The sequence below is a fragment of the Mastomys coucha genome, unplaced genomic scaffold, assembly GCF_008632895.1.
Source record: "Mastomys coucha isolate ucsf_1 unplaced genomic scaffold, UCSF_Mcou_1 pScaffold19, whole genome shotgun sequence".
Taxonomy (NCBI): Eukaryota; Metazoa; Chordata; class Mammalia; order Rodentia; family Muridae; genus Mastomys; species Mastomys coucha.
In genome coordinates, this window is record NW_022196901.1 from 23,596,050 (window position 1) to 23,622,912 (window position 26,863).

The 26,863-nt window shown below is 42.5% G+C and overlaps 1 long non-coding RNA gene across 1 annotated transcript in view; it reads right to left on the reverse strand.

The window, feature by feature from the left end:
* Positions 1-15,699, reverse strand: part of LOC116097433 — a 29,567-nt gene extending 13,868 nt beyond the window's left edge. Inside the window, exons 1-2 of the long non-coding RNA XR_004121427.1 lie at positions 15,642-15,699; positions 1,551-1,611 (exon numbers count right to left, since the gene is read on the reverse strand). This is a non-coding gene — a long non-coding RNA (uncharacterized LOC116097433). The remainder of the gene's footprint in view (positions 1-1,550; positions 1,612-15,641) is intronic.
* Positions 15,700-26,863: the final 11,164 nt, after the last annotated feature.

Consider the following 26,863-nt stretch of genomic DNA (forward strand, 5'->3'; position numbering starts at 1 on the left):
TGTGTGTGTGTGTGCGTGTGTGTGTGTGTAGATGCACAGAGGCCAGGAGAAGGCATCTGATCCACAGCTGTAGTAATAGACTGTCAGTCATGAGCTGCCATGTGGGTGCTGGGAAGCAAGCAAGTCCTCTGGAAGATCAGAAGTACTATTCACTGCTAAGTCTCTACATTTCCTCATCAAGGCCTTCTGTATCTTTTGCCAATTAACACAAATGTATCATTATTATTATTATTATTATTATTATTATTATTATTATTACTACTACTACTACTACTACTATTATTATGTTATGTAACCTAGTTATCTTCTATTAATGAGGGAACTATTACTGAGAAACATGGGTTTACATTTCTTTATGTATGAGTTTTCTATATGCATATATGTACATTCCAGAAGAGAACATCCAATCCTATTACAGATGATTGTTAGCCACCAAATGGTTGCTGGGAATTGAAGGACCACTAGAAGACCAGCCAGTGCTCTCAACCACTAAGCCATCTCTCCAGCCCCACAGGTTTAATCCAGTATTCTATTCTTATTTTAATAAATTTGTTGGTTCTGTTGGGCTTTCTGTGTATATAATCATAGCCTATGAGTGGCAGCTTTATGTATTTCCTTCACATCCTTGTGTCATACATTTTTAAATCTATTTTTCTTGTCTTATTCCTTAGATAGGATGTGTGTTGGCTACATGGGATGTCAATCACTCTTGTCTTGATCATAATCATAAACAGCCTAACTTTTCTCCATAATCAGTTACTCACTTTTCCTTTCTGTCCACACAGGCTTGGGGAAGCTAAGGAAATGTCTTTCTCGCCCTGATTTCTGAAGTGTTTCCCCATAAGTGGATAGATGTTCTCTCTGTGACTCCTGGGCTCTTCTCTAGTCTATGAATGTGTGCACTACATAGGGAGATTTCTAAGGATAAATCCCTCCCAAGCCATGATGCTTTTTTCTTTAATATTGAATTGTATGCATGTTTGTATGTGTAGAGGCCAGAAGTTTTTGCCAGGTGTCTTCCTCAGTTGTTCTCCACCTTGTATGTTAAAGTAGGTCTTTCATTCAAGACCTAAAGTTCACCAGTTCGACTAGTCTGGTTAGAATCTTTCCCCAAGGATTTCCTGCCTTCATATCCTGAGCTCTGGGGTTGCAGAAAGACTGCCATGCCCACCTGACACTTATGTGAGTCCTGGGAGCACTAAGTCTGGGCCTTAAACTCACATACGGAGTGCTTTACTCGCTGAGCCATTGCCCTAATTTCACTTCTGACAATGTTGGGTTGCTGAGTTCTCTCAAATGGCTCCTGTATACAGTAGTGGATCACACTTGCAGCTTTTGTTTCTGTTATGCTCCTAAAAAGATGCTTGAACTTGCCCCTTCTGCTTGATATTTTCTGCTTTGGTTTCACAGGCATGAGTCCTGCTGGATATTCAGGCCTCATCTCCATGTCACATCCTCTGAAGGCCCACTCTGGCCACCCAATGCTGTGTCCTGTTCCTATTCTTATATTGGTACTTTGCAACATGGGTATAGAGAGCACAGCATCCCACCTTGTGTAAGCTGATCATTTATCTTCTTTTCTTCCTGTTGTGCTCATCTGAGATATCATACCTTTGGAACAAAAGAAACAGTGATGACATGATGTGCAAACATTGTAAGTGGTACAAAGCACAAATTATACCACCAGTGGCTGGAGACACTTCCAATCACCTAAAATCAATCACAGAGACTCAGAGGCATGTTGTGTGTAGACTTGGTCTTAGGTTCCCTAAAGCAGCTGATTCTCCCAAATCCAAACACCCACTAAACATCTCTAAGTCTGACTGTGTGTGCAAACCCATCAGAACTTCAGCAGAGATATAGAATTAAACCCCTAATGTTCCTGAGCTTGTGTGACAAAACAGGCTTCTTTCTTATCTTCCACAACAGCAAAAAGCACAACAAAAGAACCACCATGGTCATTTAAAGGAGGAGAACCAGAGACCTGCAGTTGCCAAGAAGCAGCCTCCTAGAGGCGGGAGACTCCAATGATGAGAGAGGAGCAGACTGCTCTTCTCGGGTCAGAGCTGACACTGGCAGGCTGGTTCAATCTCATCCCACTCCCTGAGAGGAAAGAATTCTTCCCTCAGAGTCTACATCTATGCTGTGCTGTGCTTTGAATAAGTCTCTGGGTGCTTTGTAAATCATCTGTCTTTATGACCATGTCACCTGATCATTTTGGTTTGTGGACATGAACCTATTCTAGTGCATGAGTATATACAATGTGTGAGAACCTCAGCCCCAATGTCAGAGTTGGGAAAGAAATGCCAAAGTTAAGTGAGCACAGGGGGTTCTCCTGTGGGGTAGGAGGGTTTTGAATGAGACAGTATAAACCCTGAAGCAGATAGCTCTTATCTTCTGTGCATAACTCTCAGAGAAGCTGAATGAAAGCAGCATACATTTGGGCATTTCCAGCATAGACCTTTGTTTAGAGACTCCTTGCTAGGAGGTCTTCAAACAACTGAATTCCACTCCCACCCCCGATTCCCTGCCCAAATGGACTGGTTTCCAGGACTCTACAGACCTAAGGATCTGTGCAGTTAAGAGAGTCACTAGCATTCAGTTCTAACTTACTCAGTAACAATGAATCTGAGACCTCACACCATTTGGAAAGTGGCTTACTTTCCCGTCTTTTGTGTTTCCCACAGACACAAGGCTGTGTGTTAAAATGCTTGTAGCCTTTAAACCACATGAGTGCAAGCGATTTCTCCTTCCCTCACCCAGCACGCTGTGTCTGTCCTTATGTCTTAGGCTATGTTATTTGTGTACCGAACAACAGATGGTACCGTCTTTTAAAGGCGAGAATGAACTCCAACTCAGGCCACTGTGGATGTTTTTTAAGTTCTACAACTTCTTGTGATTCTAGGAAGTATATCATTAATTCACTCAGAGTGAAAATTCCACAGTGTCCTTACTTGCCCTGCTCATGTCCTTGGATGAACTTGTCACATGTGTTCCTCTTCTGTCCTCATATACAAGACAAGAAGCAATGTGATGCCAGTCTCTGCAGGGTGATGTCCTCCCTGCACCTGTTTTCTTTTCTGGCTGATCCTGACTGCAGCATCTACTGTAATGCCCTATGCTTTCAAGTACCCCACGCTATCTTAAGATGAGAGCTCTAATGCCCATTATACCCTTCTGTAAGTTTTTGTCTCCTGTATTCTGATTATAAAGGTGGGATCACTTAAACTATGTGTATAATTAAATCAACACTTAATAAAGAGCTTTGGAGACCTAGGCTTCCCCAAAAATTGTGGTTCCTACCATAACTAAACCAACAAAAGCGCAATCATTTCACTAACACCCAAGAACTCTGAGTTGTTTCCTTGATTTTTTGTTGGTGGTGGTGGTGGTTTTGGTTTTGGCTTTTTGTTTTGTTTTGCTTTTTGGTTTTTTTTTTTTTTTTTTTTTTTTTTTTGTTTATTAGTTTGTTTTGTTTTGTTTAGCTTACATAAAAACTTGGGAACTGAGGAGATAGCTCAATGAATAAATAGCTTGCCCTGCAAGCACACAGACCTAAGTTTGACTCTCAACATGCACATAAAAAGCTGGATGTGGTGGTATGTCACCTGTAATAGCCCTACTGGGGGTGTGAGTATAGGAAGAGCCTCGAGCTTACTAGTCATCCAGCCTTGCCTACTTGCAGAGTCCAGGTTCAGAGTTAAACATTGTCTCAGAAAATAAGGTAGACTGCTCCTGAAGAATGCCACCCAAAGTAAACCTCTGTTTTACACACACACACACTCACACACACACAGATGCATGCACATACATACACACATATGCACAGATTCATGCACCGAATACACACATCCTCACACACATACAAGAAAACTGTACTTCCAAGATAGCTTTTCATTTCATGCTTCTGAGCCTCTCTTTTGTTGGTGTCCCAGCACCTCTGTGGTAGCAGGAGCTGGATGTAAGTGCTCACTTACTGTGAGGACTCTCCCCGAGCAGGGGAGGTAACCACAGTACAGAGCTCATTTTGGCAATTCTATTAAGATTCCTCAGAAACCCAAAATTGCTATGGCTTTGAAAGCATAAGTTCAAGATAATTAGCATAAATCTTACAAAGGAAGGGATGGGTTTCTTATTACAGTCTCTTTACAAAGTCCACCAGCCTGCAACAGGCACATGATCTCTTTATGTTCACAGCCACATAAAGAACTTGTAATGCAGAAAATCTCACTCAGCACACTTGGCCCAGCAAGAGGCTGCTCCACATGGTGCCAAGTAGACCCATACCTGTGGTTACATGGCTGGTCCAGTGGAGGGACTGAGAAAAGCCTGGGTTTGGGCCCTATATAAACTCTGTTTTTCTCCCAGACCCAAATGGTCAAATTTACATATGTCAAATGTAAATATGGCATGACTTCACTGTAATCCTTTCCTGAATACCATTAGATGGTGGATCATAGCTATTAGTCCCCTTTTACAGGTGAGGAAACTGAGGCTCAGCAATGTTAAGAAACTTTCCCAAAGGCAAAGAGCAAGTTAATGGCATAGATGAGAATAAGTCAAAACTCTCAGGATTGCAGGTCTGTGTTCTATTCAGCCAGTAGTGCATGGCCTGATAGCAGTGACACTTGCTCCTGTTACCAACAAGGTGGTAGGCAGAGGCTGATGAGATGCTTATGGGCTCAGAGGTTTAAAACAAATCCAACTTTTTAATGGCTCACAATTATCAAATAAACATGAAGGAAAAAAGGCTCATGCTTTGATCTCCTATACTTTTGGTCACATTAAAGTGCTGTGTAATTGAATGAACCCCATTTGGTGTTGGAAGCTTCCTTAAAGATTCAGCCCAATATCCTAAAGATTCAGCCCAATATCCTAATAATCCATTTAGGGAAACCGAGCAGCCCAGGGACATTTAAGTCAAAGATACCTAAATTGCTAAAAGTAGTAACAGCTTGCAACAGCCTGCTGAACAACAAAGAAAAGATACAAGGCAAACTTGTTCTCTGACTTCCAAACATGTGCAGTGGCACACATATGCCCATACACACACATAAATATACATACTCCATACATGCATAAATGCATGCATGCATACATACATACATTTTAAAGAGAAAGAAAGAAAAAATGTATGTAAGTAGGTAGCATAAAGTCTTAGAAACCATGGCATCATCTTCATGCTACAGAGTACAACTGTGACTCTTGTATTTCTATGTTACCTATATGTGCATCAAAACGAAACATATGCTGTTCTCACAGCCATCAGAATGGTGTGGTGGCAATACCATGATGTGGGGGCTCACAGTGGAAAGACTCTGAAGCCAATACTGGAAAAGACCATCCACTTGGGAGAAGGAATCCCAAAGTACTTGAACTGAGGTGAGCAGAGGGAATTTCAGAATGCAAAGATGGGATTTATCTCCCCAGTTCCACTAGTCACCCATACACTGGCCTTCAGGAAGACCTGTACAATGTTTGGTGAAGGAATGAGACCGTCAGGCTCTGTGGGTGACAATGGCAGGTGTTTCTGCCTATTCTATGTGCATGGAATGTGTTAGTTCAGCAGGTGGCAGAAGGAGAACTTCTCCAGTAACCCTAGCTGATGCCCATAGACTCACCTGGGAAAAGGACATGCTCCAGCATTTATGACACTAAATTCTAGCTGAGAAAGAGCATGGTAACACATAGGATACCAAAAGATGCCACTGTCTGCTAGACAAGATCACACCAAGGGCATCCCTTTCTCACTCAATCTTCAATTCATCTGAAGTCCCTTCTCTATTTCCAGCCAAGCCATCAGAATTCATGCCTGGTTTAAGTTTCCAGGGCATGACTTCAAAGCCCTCATGGGTTAAGGCCATCAGCCACAATGTAGTTTCCCTAATAGCTGAATGCTGTCCAGTCTGCTTTAAACAGATGAGGATTGTCATGCTTCAAAGCCACGACACAGTTGACAGTGAGGGCCTAGAGAGTAGAGCCACAGAAGACACAGATAGTTAAACAAGAGGCCAAGAAAAACTGTAAGGGAAGTGGGAGCTGCTACTCTGAATCTGAGATGGAGAGATGGCTGAGTCTGAAGGAAGAGCACAAACAAGCTGCAGAACAGAGCCAAGTACATGGTAGGTAGATTTCATGAGGAAACGGCCAATCCATCTCAAACAGAAACACTGTCTTCCCCACTCAAACCTTTGCCCTGAGAAGGTGAAGCTATCAATTATCATCTATTTTACAGAGAAAGTGCAGCCTTCCTTTAAGTGGGCCCCTGTGCAGTACAAGTCAGGTTTTCTCTGAGCCAATAATGCAAATGAAAAGCTATGGACTTTGCCTAAAAGAGCTGCCACGTCAAGAGGAGGGCTTAAGAACAGTGGAGTAGGGGCCCTTGGAGCTACCCTGGATATGTGTGAGAAGCATAAACATAGACAAAACATGTGTGGTAAACAGTGACTTCAGCCAGACCTCTGAAGGCTAGGGAAGAGGAAAAGACATTTAGGGTAGGGACAGTGGAGGCCCAGCTCCCTGCATAGGAAGGGTCAGTGGGGAGGGCAGTCTACTTGGGAAAGCAATCAATCACAGAACACAACACTGTAGCATCAACAGGAGAGAAGTGAGATCTCAGAGAAGGCCACATTGATGTCCCCACACAGAGAACAAAAGCAAATGGGCTGCATGTTCAATAACGAGCATCACAGGACCATATCATCAGCCAGGGCTAAGGAGAGACATAACCTGTAGGCTTGCACGATGAGCACGGAGAAGAGCCCACATGCGAAAAAGGTCTGTGCTGAAGAGATTTTAATCTGAAGGCCAAGAACTTTCTAGATTTTTTTAATTACTGGAGAAGAAATTGTGGCTGAAGTCATTAGGATTGAAATTACAATATTAAGAAACATAAGAATCAGAAAGCTATTAATATAATGATCTGTCTGTCTCACCATCTCAGGTTCCTGTCCTACAACTAGGGTGACTTAATTCCCTACCACACCCATTCGCTGCCTGACACACTGCTCTTCACAGTTTCTGTAGAAAAAAAATATATATATCCAAATGCTGAAATCTGCCAGCCCTCAGCATTGAAATGGCCTTACACTGTGACCTCCAAAGTCATCCTGCTTTCTTTCTGGCCATTGAATCCATCCCTGGGCCTCTCTTGAGTCCCAGCACAGTTCACACATGCCCCACAGGCAAAACATCTACTCAGTGAAACTCAATGACTCACTTCTGAAGCCAGGTCCAAAGGAGGACACACATGTACCTAGCTCTTTCCGGACAGGGATTAAGCTAGTGACACAGGACTTTGGGTGCTTAGAACAGTCGTAGTCGTATTGTCACTACTACACCTCACTGCAACACAACTTCATCATGGGACCAGAGGGAGAACCTCCAAAACACATTTACTAAGGAAATTCTGAGCTGAGTCTTCGAGAATAGAACGTTTGAAGATTTGGAATGGATTAAGAATTTTTCAGTAAGAACAATTAACCCACCCAATGCCATTGAATCAGGACAAGCTCAGATATTTCCAAAGACTTTGGTCCTTTTTCTATCACATTCTATGAACAGGAAGTCAGTTACAGTAGCCGCAGACTCACCCAAAGAACCCTGATTACCCCCTGCAGAGTCTCATTTTTTGGTTGGCAGTCCACATCCGGGAGACAAAACTCACAAACTCTATATGGGAGTTCCATGTTGCCTTTCAAACATTTCTGCACTCAAGACGAACAAAGCTTAGGTAACAGTTCAGTTTTGTTTCATTGGCAAGCAGCAACTGTGTTCTCCACACTTGGCAAGTGAAATGGTCAGGTGTGTGTGTGCACAGACCCTGCATACTTGGGTCTGACTTTGCAAGTCACATTGAAAGAGTGGCAAGTACTTGTAACCTGTGGAAGGAACATCAAACTGCCAAAACGATTTTCTTCCTAAATCACCATGAAAATAAGCCCTGGGAACTCATTTACTGAAAGTGTAATGAGTTTGCATGCATATGATCATTAGGATACTTTGAAAAAGAACATGGTGAGGTAGAAGGCCCTCGAGGGTTCAAGAAAGGTGGGGGCTATTTCTCCCTCAATGTCATGGTGAAGAGGAAAAGCCACAATCCCAGGCAAGCCTTAAGGACTAGTCTGCCTTTCCCTACTCTATTTTTTTTTCTATTGCTATCCTTACAGCCTAAACTCTTTTTTTTATTTAATTTGATTTTGTTTTTATTTTTTTGCTTATTCACCTTACTTCCCAATCACTGGCTCCCTCCCTGTCACCCGCTCCCAGATCCTTTCCCCATCTCCCATCCCCCTCTCTTCTGAGCAGGTGAGCCCTGCCCTGGGTATCACCTCTACCCTGGCATTTCAAGTCTCTGGGAAGCTAGGTGCTTCCTCTCCCACTGAGACCTGACAAGGCAGCCCAGCTAGAACAACATATCCCACCAACAGGCTTGGGGATAGCCTCCATTCCAGTTGTTTGGGACCTACATGAAGACCAAGCTACATATTTGCTACATTTGTGCAGGGAAGCCTAAGTTTAGCCCATGTATGTTCTTTGGTTGGTGTTTCAGACTTTGAAAGTCCAAAGGATCCAGGTTGGTTGACTCTGTTGTTCTTCCTGTGGAGTTCCTATCCTTTTCAGGGCCCTCAGTCCTTCCTCCTATTCTTCCATAAGAGTCCCCAAGCATCATCCACTGTTTAACTGTAGGTATCTGCAGATCTGTCTGATTCAGCTGCTGAGTAGAGCCTCTCAGAGGACAATATGGTCCTGCAACCTAAACTCCTGGTTTGTTTTAGTGGATTTGCTTTTGTGCTACATCTCCAGCCTGAAGGTTCAAGTTCTTGTTCTCTCTCTTTTCCTCTTTCTCTTTCTCTTTCTCTTTCTCTTGTGTCTCTGTCTCTGTTCTGTCTTTGTCTCTCTCTCTTTCTCTCTTCTCCCCCTCCTTCTGCCTTTTCCTCTTTCCTTCTCTCTCTCATTTATTTGATGATACTATCGATTAAGCATATCAGAAAGGTGCTACAACACTGAGCAATATTTCCAGCCTTTATCAGCCTAGTAAATAAATTTTAAAATGTATTTACTAATTACTTTACACATGTTTTGCTAGAATGTAAATACGAGCACCATGATGCTTAGTGCCCCTGAAGGCCAGAAGAAGGCGTCAGATCCCCTAAAGCTAGATAGAGTTACGGTTGTGTGCTACCACATGTGTGCTAGAATCTGAAACCTCTGCAAGAACAACTAACGATCTTTACCTCCGAGCTCTCTCTTCCCAGCTCCCAGCAGCCTATTACTAATAAGATAACTTAAAGATACAGAGGATGGACATGTGCTTCTCTTGGGCAAGGAGGTAACTGATATTCCACCAGCTATCTGGCAGGTGTCGATACAGTTATAACAAGATAATTCAGGCACCGAAGCACTGAAGTTCAAAGCCAGTGGCAGAAAGAAAACTGTGATAGAGTTCAAAGTCATCCAGCAGAAGAAGAAACTAATGCTGATTCTTGAAGTTGTTAATTTGGCTCCTTGAAAGGATCTGCCTACATCTCTGGCTAGGTGGAGCTCCTCTGTGGGTGGAGTCCCAGCTTTGAAGTTCATGGAGACAACCTCAGGGAGAGTGATCGTGGTGCAGGTGGAGTCAGCCAGCAAGAGACAAGGGCATCAAAGGCAAACTTGGCTGCTTGGCCCTTTGCTAAGGGTGGGGCCTGCTCAGGTTTCAGCTGCCATAATCCATTGTGCACACCACTGTTTGCTTAGGGTTAACTCCAGGTAGAATTCTGGTTTTGTTTCTCACTTAGAGAAAAAAAATAGCTTTGTAAAGGGAGGTTACTAAATAAAACTTTAAGAACTCTATTAACCTTCAGAAGATGACTTCTGCCTTGCAATCTGATCCCTGCTAGGTTACTGTTCAGGTGTAGAATTCCCAGGAGACCAAAAGTCTTGGAAGAGATTCTTGCAGATACCTACTTTTCCTTGGTGACAAGCACTTACGGCCTGCCTAGCTCAAGCTTGAGACCCAGAGTCTGGACCAGTTTCCTTTTATTCTTTGAGGATGTATGCAGGATGCCTGTTATAACCTGGAAGGATGTTAGAAAACACTAAGGCTTACAAAAGCATCCTTTTAAACCCCTGTTCCATGGAGCTTACCATGCAATCTGCCCCCACTTCTCTGCTGTACCTTTTTTCTAGTGGGTGGGCTCAAAGATTAAATAGGAAAAGGCTAACAGCCCGAACTAAAACTTGGAGAATAAATATCATCGTATGGAGCCAGTCCCATGTCAGGTTGGCACAACACTCAGGGCCTCTTGCAGCATTCTGGCCCAGAGAGAGTTCAGGTGGCTCACACTGTGCACTGTAAAGCATGAGCTCTAGAGAGTAAAGTACAGCCTCTTCTTGAAGACTGACCACTGACAGAGCCACATGAGTGTATTCAAACACCTAATGAGCACACAGTGCAGGGTCTGGTTTACTTCATTTATACCATCTGCCATTTACCATACATCTAGAATGGATTATAATTTAATACAGTTTGCCTATGTCTGTGACTATTCTTGGTGGAAAATAGGCTGGTGGGACAAAGTGTCAGCTTATCAGGTACATGCTGACAAGCCCAAAGGTGTGGTCAGTAGATCAGTGATCAGGAGATGCCTTTGGGGCTGTCTGAACAAACCCATATGGGAAGCAAACTCTGAGATGAAGATTACATGTGGGATGTGTGCAGGAGGACTTAGGATCAAAGCCCAGAGAGAGACAAGAAGTAGCCAGGCCTCAGTCACCATGACCTTGGAGCCAGGCCAGCTCTTTAGAAGTCTCCCTAGTGAGCACAGTGCGGGTGCTCTGAATACCTGCTCCATCAGTTTGTGGATATCATTTCTACAAGGAAGAGGAACAGAGCTAAAAAGAGTCATCTGCTAATGCACTTTCTAGTAATGACAGAGTAAATCCTCCATTCCTAAGATCTGGGATACCACCTCACAGGGTCATTGCTTGGTGGTAGAGCTGAAGAAATAAGACCCTGATTCCTGGAGAAGCCTGGGGTACCACCCCACAAGGCCATGGCAAGGCCCAGGACAGCAGGCACATTCAGTGCAATATGAAGAGGTCTGCATTTGCACCCTGCAGTTCTCTACCAGATATTCAGAAGCCTTTACATTTGTTCCAGACCAGCAGAATGCACACATACTTCTCAGGCGTTGTTCAGTATTACTTGAGCCAACTAAAACCAAATTGCTCTAACTTACCAATGCCTCTAGTCTATAAACCTGGAGAAAATTCACAAGTGGCCAGGGAGTCAGGGTAGAGTTCTCCTCCATTTAGCATATAGTCCTTAATGAACAGCTCTGGAGCCCTGGTGCCAGCCAGTCCATAGCTAGATTGCCACACGAGTCCATACTCACATGGGAAGACACAGGAGCTCGTATCTTTACACTTGAGCACCCATCAGTGACCACTATTTGCACCAAGATAGACCATAGTGGCCAAAATGATAGGTTGCATTCCCCAGAAGCTTTGGTTTCTCTTAATACAAAGCATGCACATGAGACACTGCAATATATAAGATGTACAGAATGCAGACCTATAACCTAGCCACAGACGTTCCCTCTCATTTCCCTACTACTGGGAAGAAAGTGGAGTGGGGGACCAAACACAGCAGGGACCTCTTGCCACAGATGCCCTGATTACCTGAACTGGCAAGCAAAATATTACTATAAAGTCACAAAATTCTGTGTCCAAGTGACTTAGTGCTGGCCCAAAATGCTGTGAACTTTCCTAGAAAGGAAGTGTACACAGGTTGCAGTGTTTAAGAAGAGGTCCCACCAAGGGCTGATTCTGGACTGCCCTTGAAAGAGGGAAGACTTAGATAGAGGGGTTCTAGCTAAAGCGGGTCAGACTTACTGCTGCCTATGCTGTCATCTAAAACAGGAAAAAGGAAAAAGTTGGACTGGAGAGACAGCTCAGTCATTAAGAACACTTACAGCTTGTCTTAATTAGGGTTTATCTTGTTCTGATAAAATAAAATTCTTGTGATAAATACTTGTGATAAAATAAATACTTGGAGAGAAAAGGGTTTGTTTTATCTTTCCGCTTATATTCAGGACAGGAACTCCAGACAGGAACCTGGAGGCAGAAACTAATGCAGAGGCCATGGAAGAGTGTTACTTACTGGCTTATTCCTCATGGTTTGCTCAACCTGCTTTCTTGTACCACCCAGAACCAACAATCCAGAGATGGCTCCAGACACATTAAGCTGGACCTTCCTGTGACAATCACCAATCAAGAAAATGCACCAAAGGCTTGTTCACAGGCTGATCTGGTAGGGATCCTTAACTGAAGCTCTGTCTTCTAAAAGAATCCTGTAGCTTGTGTTATGTTGACATAAAACTAGCCAGCACACTGCTCCTTTCCAGCACCCACATTGTCTAGACTGTAACTCCAGATACAGGAGATCTGATGCCCTCTTCTGGCATCCTTGGGTACCACTCAGGTTCTCTCTCTCTCTCTGTCTCTCTGTCTCTCTCTTTTGCTCTCTCTCTCTCTCTGTCTCTGTCTCTGTCTCTGTCTGTGTCTCTCTCTCTCTTTCTTTCTCTCTCTCTCTCTCTCTCTCACACACACACACACACACACACATACATACACTACAATTAAGTTTTTTTGAATAAAACAGGCAAAAGCTGAACTGACTACTGACTAGAGGCAAAGGCTACTTCTTGGTCTGGGAGATTACTCCAGCCATAAGAGGGTTCATATTGAGGATACTATGCCGGTTGTGGTGTTCTGTCACTCTCATATGAGAAATGCCTGAAGCCTCCTATTAAATTAAATACAATGTATGTCTTCACAGGATGAGATTTTATTCATTAGTCTTAAGCTGAAGCATGTGGATCATCATGTGTCATGGCTCCTGACTGGCCTGGAGTTTTTGGTTAGACATCATTGTGACTGGAAAACAGAAATTGCTAAAGATATCATGAGTGAGAGATACTGGCCCTCAGGATCAGCTTGCCTGAGGCAGAAAGAAATGGGCAGGGAAGCAAAGCACAACCTCAAGAGGCAGATGAAAACAGTAAAGCATCAATGTCAGTGGTGGAGGAGTGGAAGAGCTACTCTGCATCCCTGGTACTGAGCAGCAAGTCTTCCTCTCTGCACTCCATCTTACCAGGTACTTCCCAAGGACTCAGCTGGGTCTGAAGGCCAGGACCTGGTCCAATGCCTGAGGGTACATAGCTGTTTTCCAGTCTTATATCTAAGTGAAGATCATCTGGCACATTCTTGCTTGTATTCACATCCAGAAACTTCTATAGGCTAGCCTTCATGTGTCTGCTTGCTGACTCCCTAACCTGGGCATCTAGCGAGAAGCTCAGACTACATAGGTCCGAACCTAGATCTTTGGCTTTCTGTCCCCACAAATCCTAGACCCATCTCCACAAAAGAAATGGGTTCCAGTGCCATTTCTAGTGGCTTACACTGGACATGATGAACTCCTTTTTGACCCTTCTTCTTCTGTCTCCAGTATGTAGAAGCAAAATTATATAGCCTCATTTTAAAACATACACTGACAACATCACTGTTGAGCACTGCCCTTTTGTCATAGGGACTGGTCCTCTGTCCTCTGCTTGTGACGCTAGTCTCAAAGAGAAAAACAGGGACTCCAACTAATGTTTTAGAAATACTCATGACAGGCCAGAAGTAGAAGTCATTCAGGAGGCTATAGCCACATGAATGAGTAAACCAAAAGGGATCTAATATATAATATGTTTCCATCCCTGGAAATAGAGACATTTGCTCACATGCTACAACATACAAGAACCTTGATGACATTATGCCAAGGGAAATAGGCCAATCACAAAGGACAAATACTGCATGAATCCACCTCTGTAAGGGGCCTAGAGTGGTTCACAGAAAGTAGAAAGCAGCATCAGTGGCATGAGGACAGAGACTGAGTTTGAGTATGTGAGATTGGCAATATGGTGGCTGCCCAACCAAATACCCTAATGCCACTGAACTGTACACTGGAGATGGTAGCATGGTGGAGTCTATGCTGTGTTTTGCCAAAACCAAAACAAGGGAAATCAGGGCAATGATTTTCAATCACAAACGTGACCATTCTCCTCCCCAATGTGGCACAGAAAGGCTCCCATCTCCTTACAAAAGGCATGTCTGGAGATCCCACTTACTCTGTGAGTCCATCCATCCACCTGGTCCCAGGACTCTCTCATCAGCCTCTCTTGGTGGCACATATCCTTGCTGCCATGGACATCTTCAGCCATTGCCTGGTGAAATCCAGGCCATGCTTAGGCTCCATCTTACCCACATACCTGCTGCAAGGTATCTGTCATGACACGGACCTCACTCTCTGACTGACCAGATGGCTCATTTGCTTATCTACTGCAGTCTCATCTTAAGAGAAAGCCAGTTCTATAAAAGCTAGGTTTAACCCCTCTATATTTGCTATTACAGAAAACACAAAAACCTTATCTGGCATGGAAGGTGGACCCTTCCTCCCATAACTTCTCAGTGAGTGAATGAAAGAATGAATGGGTCAAGCTCATTACACCTGAGAGAAGAAGTTGGTCTCTAACTATTTTTTGTTGTTCCTTTATATCTATCTTAAAAAGAGATCTACATGACAGGTGTGTACAGAGAATGAGATATCCTAATAAACTGGGAATGACTGGTTTATCAGGCTCTCTATAAATTACTATGTCATGAACATTAGTTCAAAAGTTCACAAGCAAAAATATGGATGAATAATAAAGATCTTTAACAGATACAATTTAAAGGCTAGCTAAGAAAGTTGCTAAGAGCAGCACCATCATTTTACTCATAGGGTACTTTCTAATAAGATACCACAACCACTGTTACTAGATTTCACAGGCTTCAAAAACCTGAACTGAAGAACTCAAACAGGTTTGAGAACTTCTCTTGAGAAATGCCCATAATATTCAAACAAATAGCTGGATGTTTTGGAAAAGAATAACATTCTTTGCTCCCAGCATTTTCTCTAAACCTCAGCTGTCAACACCAACTAAGATCCCACCTATCAGATGCCACTACTACCTGCCTTCCCCTCACCCACCAGCCACTTAAAATACTTTGCTTCCTTTTAATCAGAATAAGCTCCGATTATCTCCCTTCAAACCAAGATTGATGTTTTCATAACGCTAACAGTCTGAAACGGAGCATAGCGAAGGATCTGGGCTGGCCCCTTTCCTTCTGGCCTTGGAAAAGCAGTTCCAATCTTAGAGACAATGAAACACGTGTGAGACACAGATACAGCTATCACATAACAAGAGAAAAACCGTGTAGCTTCAAGGAGCACAGTACACACACAAATACACAAACAGAGACACACACATACACAGAGAGAGACACACACAAACAGAGAGACAGACAGAGAGATAGGCAGACAGACATAGAGACAGACAGACAGACACAGAGACAGAGAGACAAAGAAACAGAGACAGAACCTTTTGGCCGAAAGTGAATCATTTCTGGGCATCAGTGGAAGCTCGGGGGGGGGGGGGGGGGGCGTAAGTTGGCTTCTGTCTTCTTTCTAAATGGCTAGAAATTAAAAAAAAAAATAGTTCATGTGCTCTGAGGAACACAGGCAAATACCTGGGAAGCCAAATAAATTCAGAACTAGAAAGTAAAACACTTACCTAAGGCTCTGAGGTCAATCAGGCTTCATTAAGGTACAAAGTGGTCCCTCCACATAAGCTATAGAAACAAAAAACAAAAAACAAAACAAAACAAAAAAAAACAGAAGAATTTATTCCAGTTTTCTGCTTTTAAAAAAATCACTTCTCTCAAGTTTTTTTCAAAAAGGCTACATCTCCTGTTACCTGAAACATCTGATTACAGTAGAACAAAGGAATACCCTTCTCAGTTGGTGCCATGGGCCAAAGAAAACAGAAAGGTCAGTCCCCAGGACCACACAGACCTATCCTCACACTGTCTCTCTCCTTTGCACAACACAGCAGTTACCCCAGCTTTGCTACTAGGGTGCAGGAGTAACATAGGGGATAGTCCTTCCTCTATCTGAAGAAATGAACCCTAAATGTAGTCTACCCAAGTGATTCATGAACAGAAGACTCTCCAAATGAAGCATCTGCTCCATTCTCAGCCTGCCTTCGTCTATAGCCCAACTCACACAATCATGTCTGCTGGACCATACTTCTTATCTAATAGCTCCTTGTATAGTTGGAGTGGTAGAGCTAAGGTGCTGCCTACAATGAAATCTTTAGGTAATTGCCATCTACCCTATGGAATGAAAATGAGGTAGTATGCCACCTTTGCCAGAGAAACCACCAGCTATGCCACATATTATTATGACAAGGCCTTGGGCAAACAACACCATGGATTTTCTTATTCAGTATTATTTAAGCAAAACAAATCCACAGGTTGGGCTAGGAAGAAGACCCTGTGAGTAAACTGCCTACTGAGCAAGTATAAGAACTTGTGCTCAGATCCCTGACACCTACATAGAGTACAGTCACAATTAGCCACATACACTTGTAATTCCAATACCAGGGAGTGGAGACAGGAAGATTCTGAGGGCTCAGGAGCCAGCCAGTTTAGCTGAAATGCCAATCTCTAGGTTCAGTGAGAAACCCAGCCTCAGAAAATATGATGGAGAAGCCATATTGACACCAAATGGGCTCCACATGTACCCACAGGAGCAAGTACTCATAGATGCACACATACACACACACACACACACACACACACACACACACACACACACAGAGGGAAGCGGGGTGTACTGTGTATTCAAAATCCATGTTTCTGCAACTGACTTGTTATTACCAGGCTTTTGTTAGAGTTTGCCACTGGAATGAGTGGTTTTCAAGATTTTTGTCACATCATTAATAACTTCATTCAAAAATCACACATCCTTATTTCAAACAAAGCATTCATCCATGTAGTCAACATCTTATTGACCTCACTTACAAATAACGCTGACAGTCAGACAGACGAATGAATAATTGCCTATTGCATGTCTTTACTTTAAACTACTTCATGGATATAGTTAATTATCTTTCCACACCTGCGCAAAGAAGGCACATGAAAAGACACATCTATGGTTTTTAATCATTTTATAGAAACAAATGTATGAAAGTGTGTGCACAGAGACAGATTTTTGTATATTATAATAATTGCTGAACAAAATGATTGGTTCATGTGTTCCCTTAAATGAGAAATCTGTGCAGCTTTCTCCAAGCCACAAGCTTACATCTGAATGTTGAATTATTTGGTAGTTTATACTACAAAGAGATAATTGACTCAAGGCCAAACCTGTTCCCACACTAAATGATGCACTTCCAATTTGTATACGGGTCTCCATTAGCAGATGAGCTACCACCAGATGTCCACTGTGGGCCACACACAGACCTGACACTGATCAGGTCTCTACTGCTAACTGCAGTGAAATGATCTGGTCTTTTTATAACGTTAGTGACATTGTGAACCAATTCACTGCCCTTCCTCAGTCCTAGCAGCCAATGGTAAACACCAGTTAGAAAATAATAAGAATCCTGAGCCAACTGACTGTGTTCAGCAGGGTGAGTTAGACCAACAGTGACTCAGACAGCATATGAAACGAAGGGCATGTAAAACAGCCAGAACTCAAAAGCAAAATTACACAGAACTCAATGAAAAACCCAAAGCTATGTGACCTCCTCTCTCATCAAGCCAGGTGACCTGGAAAACCTTTGGGACTCTCCTGTCCTTCCCACACTGCAGCCTCCAAGTTTTGTAAATCTCTGAGGAGGAAACATCACTGCCCACGTGCACTGTGGCTGACAGCTGTGCAGGTTACTTCTGTGTAACTACATTTTCAGGAGATTGTAAAACTTTATCAGCAGATGTATACATGTGCCCTGTTAGACATTTGTTCGTGATTGTGGGTGATCATTCAGGTTACCACCTATGTCAGCCTCAATTTGCTGGGGGTAGGGAGAGAAGAAAGGGGAAATCATGGAAATCAGAGCTCTATTTATCTCAACAACAGTCAAGTCAGACTTCTTTCAGAGTCCAGAAATTATTTCAGTGCTCTTTTTAAAGTTACTGGAAGTACAGAAAGCTCATCTTTATAAAAATTATTATACCTTTAGTTTGCTTCCTGTAGAAAGGTCAGAGGGCCTAGATCCAATTAATGGCAAAAATCTTCTTCAGTCCACAGCATAATTTAGTAGTGACTATGTTTTATTGTTCTTCCAACCTCTTTAAGAAAAAAAAAAGGCTACTGCTGCTATGTTACCTGAACCCATTTAGTCTTTGACTCAGTGTATGGATTGAGCCTTATATCTGAAACAACAAAACATAGAAATTCTACAAATTCTCTCACAATGGATTGGTCATGACAAATAAGCTGCCAAACCCACATTCCTGCTCTATAAGACAGAGGAGAGTAGCCAGCCCTGCCCCACAGTAAACAGCTAATTAGATGACTGCTTTGTGTGACGGGAGAAAAGGGCAGTACCCTTCTGACACTGGTCCCTCTCCCAGGCGGCACTGCTTTTTGTCACTTAAGAGTTGAAGTGGTTTTCCTGCCTTGAATGGTTGGAATTCTTGACGTAGAGAAGAGCTGAAGTCATGAGTTGGGGATGACAAGAAAGAAAAGCTCCACAGTCCAGTCAGTGACAATCGTCAACTCTATGGTGCTATCTGGCTTGCACAACAACAGACTGCACTTCCTGCCAAGATCAGGTATTCTTGCTGACTCCCATTCTCCAGGATGGGGGTAGTGAGATAAAGCAACAAAACTGCAGGCTCCATTCCACTGCAATGAAATTGCAAAAGACAGTCATTAATTCCTTAGAGTATAGTCAGAGTGAAGGCATGGCCTCCAAGAAGCATAATTAATATGCAAGTGAGTTTATATCATTCTCCCATCAGGCCTTTCCTGAGCAGGAAGCCCAGGGATGTAGCCATGCAGACAGCAAGGTGTGTGGACCAGCAGCTGCTAAGGAGCATCCACTTAGTCAGTGACTCACTTCCCCATCAGAAGTGTGCACATGGTGGTCACATATGAACACCATTGCACAAGAGCAGTTGGGATAAGAAGGTCCCCAAAGTCTTTGATTGGGCACTTGGTTATAGGAGTCTCTAACTCATTATCACCAGTTTGACCCAACTAGAAAGCCAGTCATAGTCCATAACTCAGTGGATGACTGAGAGGCTGAGGGGGAAGTTGGGAAATGAGGGAAATTGTCCTCTCACCCATAGGTGGCAGGAATTCTTTTCCTTTCCACCAGTTCTTCATCTGGCTTCCTGTGCCACTGGGCACTGTTCTGTGAGGTCCCTAGAATCCTGCTGGGTACTCACTGTCCCTGACCATTTTAGCAACTCTTGCTACCTTCTTGAGCCTGGTCTCAGCTTGGTAGAAGAGGTGGGCTCTTACCTAGCTTCACGCTGCTCTCTGCTGTTTTTAGTTTTCAGTTGCCCACCCAATAGGCAAGAATCATAACCCCTGCCTAGACAAAAGTCATATATTATTCATCCTGTGGCATAGAATCATATATCTGAAACAAGAAATGGTTCCATAACTTATTCCTCTTCAGCTCATTCTCAACACCTAAATTTTGTGACTGTAAACCTCATTAATGACTTTCCTCCCACATGCCAAAGAGTACCTGCAATTCTTTATAGGCTATGCAGAGGCCAGGAAGCATCCAAGGGTATAGAACTGGCAGGCAGCACAGAACTGGCAAGGGGCACAGCTTGGCAGATCTCTCAAAGGCAAAGTCTGTGTGATGGAGTAGAAGGCCCAACCCCAGACAACCCTAGAACACAATCAACATTTGCCGGATAACTGAAGGAGTGAATAAATGTCGGATGATACAATAAAGGGCACACTTCTCTCCCAGGCTGAAAGATATAGGTCTCCATTCCACTGCAATGAAATTGCAAAAGACAGTCATTAATTCCTTACAGTATAGTCAGGGTGAAGGCATGGCCTCCAAGAAGCATAATTAATATGCAAGTGAGTTTATATCATTCTCCCATCAGGAAACCTGTCACTAGTACATGGTGTTCATCTTTCTTGATTATTCACTTGGGTGGTGGTCTTTGAATTGAGAGATTGTTCAACCCTAGAAGGAGGATCACCACAGATAAGGAGTTTGGGTATAGGAAGCCTGGAGCACATTCTTATGGTCATGCTGCAAAAACCTGAAATGGGGAAAATTAAACAAAGGGAATGCTGAAGGTGAGCAGAAAGACATGCTGCACATGCTCCCAACCCATCTGATCACTCTCAAGGATTTCAGGCTCAAGGACTCCTACACTGGTCCACAGCCCTGGCTTTACTCCCTAAAGAACATTTCCTACAAATTTTATTTCCAGCATCCACCTGGCCTTGTACCTCCAACTCCCCTCTCAGCTACCCATCCTCTCATAGGGGAGTTTGCCTTCCTCAGTTAATTGACACATGTCTACCCTGTCATAGATGCCCTGCATTAGGCTTCAAAAGAGCAGCCCAAGCTCCTCTTTGCCACTCTGTCCAAGCAGTTGCCTTTCACCTCCCTACAGCACCCTTTGTCTTATGAACAGAGGGATGTGCATTATTGCCCAAGAAAGAAAAGACTCCTCTTAACCTCAAAATAGAAATTCAGCAGGAGAGGTATTTTGGTAAAAATAAAGGGCCATCTGAAAGAATGCACAGCCCAAGCTGTACTTTCAAAAAAGAAGCTGGCCTGATTGTCTGAAGCACCTGTGGTGGGTATTATTCTGCGTTAGTTAAAAGGGTAAACAATGCTTTCAAACTGGAGTGCACCAAGTCCAACAGGACTGCACGCATATGCGCACCACATCCTGTCCCTTTGCTTCACACTGCAGAGTTCAAATCAAAGTTCCAAAGAACTTCACTGTTAATTATAAGCTAATGATGAGCATTCTTAATTGTAATACTCTTATGCACTCAACGAAAGCCAAATTTGACTGGATAAAGCATATTCAGCCCATCCAATGGCTATCTGCACAGACACAAAGAACACTGATAGTCCTAAGTATATGAAAAGCAAGTGAAGTGTTCTGTTTTGATTTGGGGTTTTAGACTATTTATTTGTGGTGTGTATGTGTGTGTGTGTGTGTGTGTGTGTGTGTGTGTGTGTGTCCACATGTGAATGTGTACATGAGTATGTAAGTCATAGCACATACATACTTCCATGTTTGGAAGCAGAACATAACTTGTAGGAGATGGTTCTCTCCTTCTACCCTACAAAGACTCAGTATAAGAATGCTCCTAAGCCATTTACCAGGCCCTTGGTTGTATTCTTTTAAGATGTTCTTTAAGGTCCACTCTATGGACCAGGCTGGTCTCAAACTCTCAGTGATTCTCCTGCCCATCTCCAATGCCAGGATTACCGACATGCCACCCTGGGTGCCTGTAAATGTAAATCTTGTTTTTCTTCATTGGTTTGTCACCAATGTCTGCCAGCAACCCAATCATTTATATAAACATCATTCTTCATTTATTCTTCCAGTAAAATAGCCACTAACATTCTAATACAAGTAGCTCTTAGGAAATCACTTTTCAACAGGTTACAAGGAAGAAGAGCTTTTTTTAAGTTCTAAGGGGATCAAAGGCATGCAAGCCTCACAGCACACAGCCTCAGGGAGAGTTGCTTCCCCACCGCTTTCCTGAACATAAAGCCACTGATGAGAACAGAGCATCAACACAGGCTCTGGACCTCCTGTTCACAAACTGAACAGTAAAACAAATTCCCAGAACATCAGCAGTCATAATCCCTAAATTCATTTTTAAAATAATGTGCTAACACAAGGAAAAGAACCTACGTTGGCGCCCTCTGGTGCCCACAAAGAACTGATATAGGCATTTTGAAATACTAAAACTTGAAGTCTTTGTTATCTGAGGAGCAGAACATGAAACACACACACACACACACACACACGCATGCACACACGCTCTTGAGTGTGAGTGCGCTACATGCCTTTCAACACATTAAATCACAAAAAACAAATCCAACCAGAAACTAACCGTGGAAAGTGTTCATTCTCACCAGCAAGTGATTTGATTGTGACTGTATAAGGTTCTGCTGTGTCAACCCTGAGCTCCCAAGCACAGTAACACCCACTGCTCCTCTCTGTTTGCTCCCCAAGTAGAAGTGCTGCTAATTCCTTTTCACCAAAATGCCAGATAAAAGTACTTTACCAAGGCCACAGAGTATTTCCCATAGAGTCATATATCTAAACTTGATTTGAAGAATTGAAAGTTAATTCTTCACAGTTAATCCCTACCCCTCAAATTAGCTTTCCTTTATTGAAGGAAAGTTAATCCTTCAAAGTAATTAAGGAAATGAAACTGAAAACATTCAAGAGTAGGATATACATTTGTTTCCAAAGATGGGAGCATCCTTACAGTGCGTATCTGTCTACACACAGCATGGGAAGGAAGTCTGTCCTTGCAGGTGTCCCTGGTCTAAGAGACAATAACTACCATGTCTGGCCACACTGACACCATGAAGGGAGGTCAGTCACTGCATGGATGGAGCTGTGAGTGGTATAGAGGGTTACTGGTCAGTCTTATCCTTTGCTCTAATTTCTTCTTTTTTTTAATTGGATATTGTATCTGTTTACATTTCAAATGTAATCCCCTTTCCTGGTTTCCCCTCTGCAAACTCCCTATCCCATTTCCTCTTACCCTGCTTCTATGAGTATGCTCCCCTGCCCACCCACCCACTCCTGCCTCACAGAGCTAGCATTCCTCTACACTGGGACATAAACCTTCATGGGACCAAGGGCCTCCCCTCTCATTAATGTCAGATAAGGCCCCTTCAGCTCCTCCAGTCCTTCCTCTAACTCCTCCATTGGGGTCCCTGTGCTCAGTCCAATGGTTGGGTGAGAGCATCCACATCTCTATAGGTTAGGATCTGTCAGAGCCTCTCAGGAGACACCTGTACCAGACTCCTATCAGCAAGCACTTCTCATCAGCAATAGTGTCTGGGTTTGGTGTCTGGATGTTGGATGGATCCCCAGGTGGGGCAATCTCTGAATAACCTTTCCTTCAGTTTCTGTTCCACTCTTTGTCCCTGTATTTCCTTTAGATGGGGAATTCTGGGTTAAAATTTTGGAGATGGGTAGCTGGCCCCATCCCTCAACCTGAGGGGCTATGCTTAACCTCTGGATATGGTCTCAACAGATTCTCCCTCCCCTTTGTGGGATATTTCAGCTAATGTCATTTTGTGGGGTCCTGGGAGACTCTTGCTTAGCTTGAATCTTGGACTTTCTGGTTTCTACCCCCAAGTCCCCACTCCTCATTGCTACACACCTCTGTTCAATTTCCTGACCTTCTGCATACCTCCTCCATCTCCTCCCATAACTGATTCTGTCCCTCTCTTTCCCATCCCCCTCCATTCTTCCTTCCAAGTCCCTCCCACCCTCTACTTCCCTTGATTATATTGTTCCCCCTTCTAAGTAGTACTGAAGCATTCACTCTTTGGTCTTACTTCCTCTTGAGCTTCATGTGGTCCATGAGTTGTATCATGGGTTCCATGCTCTTTGCCTAAAATCTACTTATCAGTGGGAACATACCATGTGTGTTCTTTGGTGACTGAGTTACCTCAATCAAGAAAATATTTTCGAGATCCATCCATTTGCCTGCAAATTTCATGAAGTCATTGTTTTTAATACCTGGGTAGTATTCCATTGTGTAAATGTACCACATTTTCTGTATCCATTCCTCTGTTGAGGGACATGTGGATAGTTTCCAGCTTCTGGATATTATACATATGGCTGCAATGAAAATAGTGGAGCATGTATCCTTATTACATGTTGGAGTATCTTCTGAGTATATGCCCAGGAATGATATTGCTGGGTCCTCAGGTAGGAATATGTTCATTTTTCTGAGGAACTACCAACTGATTTCCAGAGTGGTTGTACCTGCTTGCAGTCTCACCAGCAATGGAGGAGTGTTCCTCTTTCTCCACATCCTCTCCAGCAACTGCTGTCACCTGAGTTTGTGATCTTAGCCATTCTGATTGATGTGAGGTAGAATCTTAGGGTTGTTTTGATTTGCATTTCCCTGATGACTAAGGATGTTGAACATTTCTTTAGGTGCTTCTCGGCCATTCAAGTTTCCTCAGTTGAGAATTCTCTGTTTAGATGTTCCCCATATTTGATAGGGTTATTTGGTTCTCTGGAGTCTAACTTCTAGAGTTTTTGTATATATTGGATATTAGTCCTCTATCGGATGTAGGATTGATAAAGATCTTTTCTCAATCTTTTGGTGGTCGTTTTATCCTATTGACAGTGTCCTTTGCCTTATAGAAGCTTTGCAATTTTATGAAGTCCCATTTGTTGATTCTTGATCTTAGAGCATAAGCCATTGGTGGTCTGTTCAGGAACTTTTCCCCTGTGTCCATGTGCTCCAGGCTCTTCCCCACTTTGTCTACTATTAGATTCAGTGTATCTGGTTTTATATGGAGGTCCTTGATCCACTAGGACTTGAGCTTTGTACAGGGAGATGAGAATGGATCAATTTGCATTCTTCTACATGCTGACCACCAATTGAACCAGCACAATTTGTTGAAAATGTTGTCTTTTTTCCATTGTAGGTCAAAGATCAAGTGATCATAGGTGTGTGGGTTCATTTCTGGGTCTTCAATTCTATTCCATTGATCTACCTGTCTATCGCTGTACCAATACCATGCAGTTTCCAACACAATTGCTCTGTAGTACAGCTTGAGATCAGGGATGCTGATTCCCCCAGAAGTTCTTTTATTGTTGAGATTTTTTGATATTCCAGATGAATTTGCAAGTTGCTTTTCCTAATTCGATGAAGAATTGAGTTGGAATTTTGATGGGGACTGCATTGAATCTGTAGATTGCTTTTGGCTAGATGGCCATTTTTACTATATTAATCCTGCCAATCCATGAGCATGGGAGATCTTTCCATCTTCTGAGGTCTTCTTTGATTTCTTTCTTCAGAAACTTGAAGTTCTTGTACAAATATTTCACTTGTTTGGTTAGAGTCACACCAAGATACTTTATATTACTTGTGATTATTGTGAAGGGTGTCACTTCCCTAATTTCTTTCTCAGCCTGTTTATCATGCTTCAGTTAATTTTACATCCAGCCATTTTGCTGAAGTTGTTTATCACCTGGAGGAGTTCTCTGGTGGAGTTTTTGGGGTCACTTAATTATACTATCATATCATCTGCAAATAGTGATATTTTGATTTCTTCCTTTCCAATTTGTATTCCCTTGACCTCTTTTGTTGTCTAATGGCTCTAGCTACAACTTCAAACACTATATTGAATAGATAAGGAGAGAGTGGGCAGCTTGTCTTCTTCCTGATTACAGTGGGATTACTTCAAGTTTCTCCCCATTTAGTTTGATGTTGGCTATTGCTTTACTGTACGTTTCTTTACTATATTTAGATATGGGCCTTGAATTCCTGATCTTTCCAAGACTTTTAACATAAAGGGATGTTGAATTCTGTCAAATGCTTTTTCAGCATATAATGAAAAGACCATGTGGTTTTTTTTCCTTTGAGTTTGTTTACATAGTAGATTACATTGATAGATTTCCATATATTGAACTATATATGCATCCCTGGGATGACACCTACTTGATTATGGTGAATGATCATTTTGAGGTGTTCTTGGATTCAGTTTGTGAGAATTTTACTTAGTATTTTTGCATCGATATTCATAAAGGATATTGATCTGAAGTTCTCTTTCTTTTGGGGTCTTTGTGTGATTTTGGTATCAACTGTGGCTTCATAGAATGAATTGGGTAGTGTGCCTTCTGTTTCTATTTTGTGGAATAGTTTGGAAAGTATTGGTATTAGGTCTTCTTCGAAGGTCTGATAGAATTGTGCACTAAACCCATCTGGTCCTGGGCTTTTTTCGATTGGGAGACTTTGAATGACTGCTTCTATTTTTTTTTTAGGGGTTATGGGACTACTTAGATGGTTTATCTGATCCTAATTTAACTTTGGCACCTCCTACCTTTCTAGAAAGTTTTCCTTTCATCCAGATTTTGCAGTTTTGTTGAGTAAAGGCTTTTGTAGTAGGATCTATGAATTTTTTAATTTCCTCATTTTCTGTTGTTATATCTCCCTTTTCATTTCTGATTTTGTTAATTTGGATACTGTCTTTGTGCCCTCTGGTTAGTCTGGCTAAGAGTTTATCTATCTTGTTGATTTTCTCAAAGAACCAGCTCCTGGTTTGGTTGATTCTTTGTATAGTTCTTTTTGTTTCTGCTTGGTTGATTTCATCTCTGAGTTTATTTCCTGCTGTCTACTCCTCTTAGGTGTATTTGCTTCATTTTGTTCTAGAGCTTTCAGATGTGCTGTCAAGTTGCTAGTGTATGCCCTCTCCAGTTCCTTTTTGGAAGCACTCAGAGTTATGACTTTTCTTCTTAGCACTGTTTTTATTGTGTTCCATAAGTTTGGATATGTTATGCCTTCATTTTCATTAAATTCTCAAAAGTCTTTAATTTCTTTATGCCTTCCCTGACCCAATTAACATTGAGTAAAGAATTGTTCAGCTTGCCTGTGTATGTGTGCTGTCCGTTGTTTTTGTTGGTATTAAAGAACAGCCTTAGTCTGAAGTGATCTGATAGGGTGTATAGGATTATTTCAATCTTCTTGTATCTGTTGAGGCCGGTTTTGTGACCAATTATAGGGTCAGTTTTGGAGACAGTACCATGAGGTGCTGAGAAGAAATTATATTCTTTTGTTTAAGGATGAAATGCTATGGATTAAATCAATTTGGTTCATAACTTCTGTTAGTTTCACTCTCTCTTGTTTAGTTTCTGTTTCCATGATGTGTCCACTGCTGAGAGTGGTGTGTTAAAGTCTCCTACTATTATTATGTGAGGTACAATGTGTGCTTTGAGCTTTAGTAAAGGTTCT